This window comes from Motacilla alba, chromosome 3, assembly GCF_015832195.1.
Source record: "Motacilla alba alba isolate MOTALB_02 chromosome 3, Motacilla_alba_V1.0_pri, whole genome shotgun sequence".
Classification (NCBI taxonomy): domain Eukaryota; kingdom Metazoa; phylum Chordata; class Aves; order Passeriformes; family Motacillidae; genus Motacilla; species Motacilla alba.
Window position 1 is genome coordinate 26,573,858 of NC_052018.1, and position 11,276 is coordinate 26,585,133.

Here is an 11,276-nt window from a genome sequence, read left to right on the forward strand (position 1 = left end):
AAGTGTAAAAGCCTTTACAAATCCTTTTGTTGACAGCATGAAGTAGCTGTGCACAATGCATGGATACTGATTAGGCATTTATCTGATATACTGAAACACTGCTATGTAACTGTTTGCAATGTATCAGCTCCCCAAACAGAAGTTCAAGCTATGATGTGTAAAATATTAACGGGCAGATATAGGCTCATTTTATTTGCACATTTTGAAAATACTCGCTAGAAAACTCCCAGGGAGGTGAAATGCTTCTGGTCTTTGGACGAAGCATTTTCAACATTTATTTCTTGGACCTTTATATGACTATTCATTATGTTGCTGAAGAGATATCATTTAACCCCTACCTTTTAAAATTGTCTAAATAGCTGCACTGATTGTAACCCATATATTCCTGCCTGCAAGTGCTATCTCTATTGCACTTTGCCTATTAGGATTCAGTCATTACTAGAGACCATGGGCTTCATTCCCAAATTATTTGTTACTGCAACTTCTCTTCTTGCTTGCCTCCAGACACACAACTGCAAATACAGTAAAAAATAACTGCATTTCTTACAGCACTCCCTTATATCTCTTACTATCACTCTGCTTCCAGTTGTAATTCCTGATTTGTAGACTACTGCTGCAGGCAGTCCTGCAGCACAAGTAATGAGTCATGCAGAGCAGTACAAAGTGCCCAGGCAAACAGGGGAAATCAGTTACACGCTCAGGAGAGCTGCAGCCAGTGAGGCAATATGTAGAATTTAGACAGTGGCAATATATCTAGGGCACAGCTGAAGATAAAAGCCCTTCCTCTTTCACCTAGTCGGAGCACAGCTGGGGAAGATGGAATTCATGTTTGGAGCCTGGGCCATCCCAAGAGGGCAGTAACTACAAATCAGCAAGAACAGCCTGCCAAAGGGAGACAAGGCAAACGGTCCCTGTCTAAAATATGCTAAATGAAGGGGATGAGCACATGGTAGGGACTGAATCCCTTGCATTAAACAGGGAACAACTCAGCTGTGAGAAAGGGGGAAAAAGGAAAGAAACTGTCTTTTTTAAGGCTCAGTATACTTGTGGAAGCTGATATATTGCATTGGCACACTTCTGAGTTGCAATTTGTATGGAAAAACTAGCAAGCCTGATTCCACCCTCTCTCTAAGACAGATGGTTATGCTAGTGAAGGAACAGCTGTCAGTGTGCCTCAAGCACAGATGTGATCTTCAGGATATGTCAAAACTGCTAATTGCAAGAGATCTTCGGCCGCTGGGACCTAGGCCACACCCTGTGTTGTCCTTTACTGGGATGAATGCTGATCACAGACTGGTTTGGGTGGGAACAGACCTTTAAAGGCCATCTAGTCCAACTCCCCTCAATGAATAGAGACATCTTCAGCTAGGTCGGGTTGCTCAGAGCCCTGCCCAACATGACCTTTAATTTTTCTGTGGAAAGGACACCTACACCTTCTCCTGGCAACCTGTTCCAGTGTTGCACCATCTTCATTGTAAAAAATCCAAATTGACCCATCTTCAGTTCTAAACCATAACCATTAAAATGATGCACACTACCTTCCTGTCATCCTGCTTCACCTCAGTTAGTGTGAAGAGATGGAAACCTGGGCATCCACTGCAAGTAAGGATCCAAAACATGTTATAATCTATTCCCATTTTGGATGATTGAGGACCACAGACTCGTGTCCTGTTAATTCTTGTAAACACAAACATATAAATGAGTCATGGCTTATATTCGTATTATCTCTTAATGGGAAAAATGTAATCTAGTCTGCTTAGCAAGCAGAAAAATCACTCCTCATCACACCTCTAACAGCATCACTGTATCAGTAACACTTTCTTAGACTTCAGATGGTATTTGTTCAGTGCTGGTTTTAAAGACCCCAGGCTTCCCCCCAAGGGTACAAGACCATAAAAGATGGGTGCATATGCCAAAGTCTGTTCTTCCTTAGAGCCATCCCTTGCAGTAGCCCACTCTGGTTGTATATCTTCAGGTTTTTGTGTGGAAGAAAACAACTAAGTAGGCTACACATGAGGATCAAATTAAGGGCTGAACTGTTGAGTTAAACTCTGTCATCACCATGGTGTGAGTACAGAGAGGCTGTACTCATGTTGGTGGATTTAAACTGATATAAAATGAGGGTAAGTAAAACAAGGGGCAAGACTCCACCTACTAAGGAGCCTTCCCAGTCCTTGGGGTAGTGTTATTCAAAATGAAGTCATTCAAGAGAGGAATTTGAAAGAAAAGGCTCTGAAGAAACATTGCCCTGGCATTATCACAGTATAAGGTCTGACATGCAAAGATCTGAGATTGTAGCCTACTATGTAAAGAATCATGTTGAAAATATCAGATGAGCTAGAATAAATCTTCTTAAAGCTAATAATTCCTTTTATTGTTATTGTTTACTCATCAAAATGATGTATTGATTTTGAAAAAGCAGAGTGGGAGGGATTTTTTCCTCTTCTATCTTTGAAAATGTAAGAACTTACAAGGCAACAGACAAGAGTTCAAACAGGTTAAAAGATCTTAAGGACCAGAATTGTGATTATCTGGGGTCTTTGCACTAAAATAAGTAAGAATCCATGTATCTCACTGGAGGTGAGATTTGTTTTCTGTAAGAATATTCCTTCTTTTTCCTTAATCACAGTGTCAGTTCAAACTGGTTTTAGAATTAAATACACATAGATGGTATATACACTATGACAGGTGAAAGAAATGTGGTTTTCTTAAAACAAAACATTTGTGTCATTCAGAAATAAAAGATATCTCTGCGTTCTGTAGAGAGGAATAGCTATGCAGTAACTCAGAAAAAAACCTGAACAAAGATAAAAAATGTCAGTTATTATGCACTTAGTTGACAGAACAGCTCTTAACAGCAGAAATGACACACAAGAGTGATGAAAAGAGGATATTTAAAACCCTTTTATTTTACATAATCTGTAACAGAATAATTAGTTATAATTGTGATAATTAATAGCACTGATTTTGATTGGTATTAGAGAATATATAAATATTAAAAAGTTCTATTCTCGTATGGGAGAAAAATAGCATGTTTAAGATGCAGCAATCCAGAGACAGAAGACCAAGAAAATACCTTTTATTTTTCTTCCTTACGAGACCAGGGTCCAGCAAAACAGAAGGAAATTAATGAGAATAAAAGTATTCTTGAAGTTTTTTCCTGTCTTAGTAGGTGGAAATTACATTTTACTATTTTTTTAGGGTTAGTACTCTGCTGCTTAATAATCCATTTCTTCATGTTCCCATCTCCACTTGTAACACAGTTGCAACAAAAAATATTTTTATGGTTCTGTTCGACACAGTCTTGCTTAAATAATTTGGTCTTACTAAATAAAAGGTATCAGCAGTACTTTAAGTTTGCAAGTCAACAAGAAACACTGCAGAGTTAAACCTGAGACTAATTTTTTTTGCTATTACTCAAGAATCATTAAAATAAAAACCTCTTCCATGTTCAGGACTCTTGGAAGTATACTTGTAGCCACCAGAAAACTAAGCTGGATACAAGTGTGAATTCCATCAAATATGTGAATCTGCTCCCTCAGACACTGAAATCTGGTCAGTAAAACCAGCAAATTATCCAACTGTATTTCCATTAGATCGCTCACCTAAGAAACAAATTTCATTGGATCTTTTGGGAAACATTTTGTTGCTTCAGGAAGCATGTGCTATATTCTGAAATCTGCTGGATTGACATGGTGGCAGTTGGCACAGAACTGCTGGGACAGTCATCTAGATAGACAAAATTAAGGTGGTGCCAGTGTTTGACTCTCTACTTGGATGTGTGCCATTTGGAGTTTCCTGGTCAAATTTAAATTTGATTATCTGCATATTTCTTGCCCTTTAAAAAAGATGTGATGTGACAGAAACAAGCTATATGGACTTTTCTTCCATTTATTTTGCTCTGAGTTTATGGGCATTTATCCCATCTATGGCTCTGTAAGAAAAATCTGTCTAATCCCACTTTTAAAACAAGTTATGTTTATGATGTGTGGGGAAACTGTACTGTGCTGGATCCAGTGGCCCAAGAGAGGCTGAGCAGACACACCCAGCAGGCACGCAGACACAGAACACATATGTACACCTCATACAGACTCCTGGAACAGTCCTGAGAGGGGCCCAGGTGGAGTGTCCCTTCCTCTGAGCCCGTAATTTGTGTTCCCACCTGCCACGGGGCTCTCTGCTCCTCTGGAATGGTGAAGATTGGCTCGTGGTGAGCTGATGAATCCTGGATAGTCCTTGGAGGACCCAGAGCAAGATGTTATTTGGATTCCCCTCCATGTACCTTTACTTCTCTGTGTTTCTGTGTATACAGAAGAGCTTTTGTGACATAACACACAGATGTTGGTGCTCAGACAAAAAAAAAATTGTGTCTTTCACCAGCAGGAAGTGCCACACTGAGGAAAGACAGAAAATGTTAGAAGAATTTGCCTTTGGGATAATCTTTGACAAAGCAAATATTTCAATACCTCTTTCACTGTAATTTCCAGAATGTCATGATTTTATGAAGCAACAGGTTTCCAGCTCACACAGTGCACGCAGAGGCACATCCTCTGCTATCAGAGAACAATGATTGACACCTGTCTTTTTCCAAGATTTGTGGTTACAAAGAGCAGGTAAAATGCAAGGAAGACACTGTGATTAATCAACTGGTTTCAACAAGACAAAACAGGGGGTGTTTTGCAAGCTGTCATTTGTGAAGGTGCATAATGCAGTACATAAATGGAGAGTGCATCTCACACAAGCAGTATGAACTGCATGGCTGGTTCTGACAGGATCAGTGGAAATATCTGTCCCCCTGCTATCAGGATAACAGGTGGCAGAAACATCCATTTCTGTTCATCAAAGCAGCAAGGTGGGTAGTGCAAACTTTTCAACCATGTATTTTGTTCTGAGCTGCGGCATTCACATTTTCTGGAAAAATTCCTTCACCCAGGATTTTTTCCTGGGAAGCCGAGAAGCCTCAGAGAAAAAGGAAAACAAATTCTTATCTCATTTGCTTCTCTTGTGTTGTGCTCACATGTGGAATGTGTTTGGAGATTGTTTATCCAACAGGTGATTGTTTCATTGGTTTCTGCTGTGAATTATTTTGACTTATTGGCCAATCAGGGTCAAGCGGTGTTGGGACTCTGGAGAGGGTCACGGGTTTTCATTATTATCTTTTTAGCCTTCTTTAAGTAGCCTTTCTGTATTCTTTAGTATAGTTCAGTTTACTATTCTTTAATATAATATAGTATCATAAAATAATAAATTAGCCTTCTGAGAACATGGAGTCAGATCCATCATTCCTTCCTTATTTGGGGCACCCTGCAAATACAATACTGAGCAAGTAACCCGGACCCACAAAAGTGACCCACTGATACTCTGTGGCATCTCAAGAATTGATGAAAATTATAGCAGATGACATTGGCATTTCCCTTGTAATTCCACACAACTTCTTCTGAAATCAGCACTGAGCATCTGATTTTAATGGTACAAGCAAAGCATTTAACAAGCAAAATGACAGCACATGGATGTTGCTGCCATCCAAAATTCTTGCCATGACAAAGGCTACCCAGGGGCTCTGAGAAATGGCCTGTACAGTTTCTAGATTTTAGAAATATATGAATCCCTTTTATTCCTTCAAAAGAAAGCAATAAACAATGTGTAGGATACTAAAAGTAACTTTGTCTGAGTCCTGATCCAAATGATAGGTCACATTTTGATGTCTGGAGTCAAGCACAGAGGCAAGGGAACGACAGCAGCATTTCAGCTGTAACACTCATGGGATAGAGCAAGGATCTTCAGGCTTCTCAGATCCAGCAGTACTGAGCTGAAGCAGCTGAGCAGATGGAAAGCTGCTATCTGCTGGATGCCATTGTAGTACCAGTCCTTTTTGGCTCTTTGATGAGTTAGGAGAAATCACACATCAGTCCTGTAGCATGCAGTGACTGTTCCAGAGCTTAGAGTGCTTGGAACCAGATCCTCTTTAAAATGTCAGATTAACTTATCGCTTAAATTTACAGCAACTCCAGGGAAGTCAACAACTAACTGAGTAACCACTGGTGTCTATGTGGCTTCTTTCACTAATATTTGATGTCTCAGTGCAATGACATTATTTGACACTGTTGGTCATGTGTACTTCAAGGTCAAAAACATGCTTTGAGTGGGGAAGCTCCGCCACATCAACATACTAAAGGGGATGCATTAGTAGTATACGAAGCAGCTTTGTCAGCTATCTCCAAAATAACTTTCACTTGGGAACTGCCTCTAGAGGCATCCTTCCCAACCACTTTTTTTGTTGATGGGTCATGTGCCAAGTATATATTGGATGAAGGATGAAGCCTTTTGCCTGAAGCAGCCACATGATCTCTGTTTTTGTTTTGTTTTTTTTTGCTTTTCCACAATCAGCATCAGCTTTTTTTTCTCATTCTTCTGGTTTCATTGATGCCTGTACATCTGCATGAACATTTCATGTTCTGCATGAAAATATGAATTTTCAGCACACCAAAATTAGATTGTAAACAATTCTGTATGCATATATCCTTAACAGCACTGCCCTAAGTTTTCAGGGGAAATATTAGAAAATATTAGTCACAAAAAAAGGTAACTGATCTGAAGCTACTCATCAAAACAAAAGTAAATTTTGAAGTGATGTTTTGCAGAGATTCCTGTGACTGTTGTTTTCCCAGTGTCTAGTGAAGTATCCCCAAAGGAGAACTGAAAGTTACTTTCAACTATTTATTTAATGAATGCAAATGCTGTTAAGGCAACCAACAGAACCCTGGGATTAGTTCATCCTCACTGTCAAGCAAGGTCAGCAAGTCAGCACCGGTGGAGCAACGTGCAGAATAGGCCTGTGCTAAAGAGGCCACCTCACTGCCCTTTGACATTTAAAATTCTTTTTCTAGTATGTCCCTGTGTGTTGCAAAGCTACCACACTTCTAAGCAGAATTGTGAGCATCCCAAAGGCAGAACAAATTTCATGCAGTACTAGGTGGTCACGTTTCATGTGCATCCTCAAAGTCAAACTGATTTACCATTTTCCTTAACTCTATGTGTCAATGACAGATACCCTCATATCACTACAGCAGTAGTAATAATAGCCCAAATAAAGCAAGGTGCTTGCTGGGCCTAGCTGTGACTTAGTGATTTATTGTATATTACATGGGAGCTTAAAGGTGAACCTTATAGTGAATCTCCATGATTTAGCACATATTCCAGAGACGCTTAGCATGTAATTCTGTTGTAAATTTATATTGATTTGCTGTACAATATACAGAACCTTATGGTGTAGCTTCATTGGGAGGTTCTTCTTGCTCACTTCCAGTATCATGCACTGCGACTGTAGTTCCAGTGTGAAATGCTCTGATTTACAGGGGGCACAGATGATTTCACTGTGCAACTCTGCTGTGACCCTCTAATGATGTCCTCACTGAGTCCTGCTGGAGGATAGGCTGAAATTTAACAACCCACTGATGCTACCATGTAGCAAAGTATCTGCAGCCAATGAAATATTTAAATATATATATATTTAAAAAAAAAACTTTCAGAACACAGACTCTGGATTAAAGCACATTTGCTTCTAACCCAGACACTAATAATGTGCCACAAAATGTGACTTGTTCACCTTTTCCACAAAAATCCTAGTATCACCAACACTACACATCAATTATTCCTGTTTCCAAAAACTCCAAAATTTTTAGCTTATACAGTGTTTTCACCTAGGTTTGTCTTAGGCCAGGGGCACAAATTTTCAAGCAACATTTTGTAACGGGTTGACGGCAGTCAGCAACTAAGCACCCCTCAGCTGCTCACTCACCCACCCTCCCATCAGGGTGGTGGAGAGAAATGGAAGAGCAAACACAAGAAGAACTTGTGAGTAAAGAAAATTTAACATGTGAAGGAACAAGGAGAAAAAAACCCCTAGTGACATAAAGACAATCACCTACAACCTCCGACAAGCAGATCAGAGTGCAACCAGTCAGTCTCTAAGCCATGGCTGCTTTGAAAAAACTTCTCCCGGATTTATTGCTGAACATGTTATGTTGTACATAAATGATATCGCGCTTGTCAGTTTGGGTCAGCTGTTACAGCTCTGTCCCCTCCCAATTTCTTGGTGATCTCCTACTTGCTGGAGATGGAGAGTGAGAAACAGAGAAAACCTTGCTACTGTGTAAACCCTGCTCAGCAGTAGCTAAAACACTGATGTGTTACCAACACTGTTTTACTCACAAATCCAGAACTCAGCACCCTTGTTGTGGGCTCCTTTGAAGGAAATCTACTCCATCCCAATCAGACCCAGTACACTGTTGAACAATATCTAAGAAATCAGAATTCAGTAGCGTTGTCCTCAGCCCTAATTTTGAGAATTAAACAATACAGTATAGAAAATAATGTAATTTATTTTTTGCTCTGTGGCAATTTCTATCTGTTTCAATAAACAAGCAGAGGTGCATGGGAGCTAAGCTCCTAACTGAGGTGTACCAATAAAGTGCCTAAAATTCTCTGGGGTGAATTTGAGCCCAATAGCTTTGAATTCAATTTAGTATTCTACATAAAGTCCATCTAGAGTGTGTATGGAAAAGACACAAACAGTGTCAGTAGTAGCTGCAATTTTGTAAGTGGTGACAGCAAAACAAGAAACACAAAATGAAACAACAACAACAACAACAACAACAAAAGGAGCAAAAATCAAGGACATAACATTACCAGGATGGAACATCATAGTCAGTGTGAGATGGTAGAAGGCTCTATTTGTGGATGCTGTTGTGATGAGAGCTTAGTGTCAGCAAAGAAATCAAAAGGCACTCTGAAATTACCGATTAAATTGAACAATTGTTATTGTATACCTTCAATCAAAAAAAAAAAAATTGCTCTATATTTGCAAACTCATCCAAGTGATTTCTCACTTTCAACCAGTCATTCTTCATCCAAGAGCTAGTCTGTTTTTTTCAGGTGACAAATTAGAGCTTGCAAAAAGCACTCTCACTTGCTCAGTCCTCTTCACATCTTTCTCCCATTGCTCAACACTAACACTTTTAGTGGAGCTGCTTGCAAATAGCTCCTCTCCTCTTTACTTCCTTTACTGTCATACCCTGGGACTGCATTAGTGTGTTTTCCACAGATGGCGTATTCAAATGTGTCAAAACAGCAGAGTTTCAGAGCAGCTAAATTAATGCTCTGCAACAACCTTGCAGGATCAATTTTTATTTTGAGCATTTGAAGAATTTTGAACATAATTGAGCTCTTTAATTAAAAAGAACAAAACAAACTAAACCGAAAAGTCATGAAGGTGTTGCCAATAAAGTGTTGGAGGAAAAAGATCACTAAGACTTAAATACTGCAACTTTGTGAAGAAATTCAATATAGAGAAATGTGAGTTGTGGTAGCAGACTTGCAGAGCAAAGCCATATGGATATATGTAGTCAGAACCACTTAAAAAATGGCTATCCCCTGTGCTGAAAGATATCTAGAACATGTATCTAAATTTCAATAATTCAAATTCTGGGGAAAGTTAGGTTTCTGCTCAGAAATAGAAAGGTGGTTGGAATAGGTATATCTAGGGTGTGTATTCAATATGCATTTATGATTTTCTTCCAGTAGATTGAAAAAAAATGACACAACGGTATAGGTAAAATGTAAGTCCCCATAAGCAGACCTCCCAAAGTATTTAAGATGGAAACATGAAATCAGTTCCCCTAATGGCCTACATTAAATTACAAAAGTAGAATATTGCCATTAAATGGTTCGTACTTTTGTTGCAATGCTATTAAGGATGATACACCTAAAGATCACACACACACACACATATAAATATAGATACAAGCCTTTTACCAGACTAAGATCTAAATGCTATTATCAAGAATGAAAACAATATTTTGGATCTATGGTCCTTAACTGAAAAGGCCATGCAAATTCAACAGATAATTAAGCTTAGCTAAACCAATGGAAAATATATGCATTAGCTTTCAGCTGCCACACGATCTTTTTTAAAAATAGATTGTAAGTATATATATAAAACATATGGGTGTATTTTAATGAGTGTTTTTCAGCACAGCATGACAGCTTGAGATCCCAGAGGATCACTACACAGTGCACTGCTGCCCTCTGGCTGGAGCCTGAAAGAATAAAATTTGAATATTCACTTAGCTACATGACATCATCACCTTGACTTGCTGGAGACATGTTAGCTAACAAATTCAATTCTCGTTTCATATCTCATGAAACATGAAACCTGAAGCCTGGTTAGAAGTATGGCATTTCCAAATTGAAAACACACTACTGTATGAAAGGGTGTGTAACTTTTGTATTATTTTTCGGATCCTACCTCACAAAAGAGATCAAGTCATGATGTGTACCAGGGGTATAAGGTACCTTCATTTCTCATTACATACATTCAACATAAAATTTACCTGAGCAATGATATTTTAGTTTTTCAACACATTTTCACTGTGTCCCTAGTTTTCCATTACATTATATGTCTAACTGTAGCTGTACACCAGTTTTTCTGACTGCTTTGCTACTCTGTATCTTCTGGTATGTTTTCTTCCACATACACTCACCATGGATAGATTTCTCCTGTTAAAAATAATGTGAAAAAAATGATAAAAATTAAAAAATAATAGTAAAATTATTATTATTAAAAATACACCATTGTTAAAAATAATTATTAAAAACAATTTTTTTATCTCCTAAAAAAGATAGTGTAGCAGTCTGTTCAATGATCTCACAGCAACATGGTACCCAGCAAACAATGAATATGAGCTATCCTATTGCACCTGTAAACACTATGAAGGTACCCTGCATCAGGATATACTATCTTAGTGCATCATAAATTAGACTGTGGTCTCCCTTATCCAAACACTGCCACTTTCCATGGACCTGGTTCCAGTTTCATTCTCTTTAAGCTCTGATGTATTCCAGACTGTCTAATCTAAACCTCCCTTGAAGAAAACCTGCTGCTATGTTCTAATTGCAACAGATAGGAAGAAAAGATAATATTCTGCTCTGTAGCTACATCCTCTACATGCCTGAAAACAATTAGTAAAACCTATACTCTGTCTCCACTTTCTGAGCTACACACAACCATTCAGTAATTCCTAGTAAATAGGAAATTTACACCTATCTAGATGTGTTCACATACTTTGGTCCCTGGATTTTCTCTGATAAATCTGCATGTCTTTGAAGTTTGTCACCTTATTATCAAATTCTGAGAAGAATTTAACTGAGCAAAATGATCAGGTTTCTTTTCTTGCAAGCTTTACCCTTGTTAATATTTCTTGATCTGTCTCTTCTAT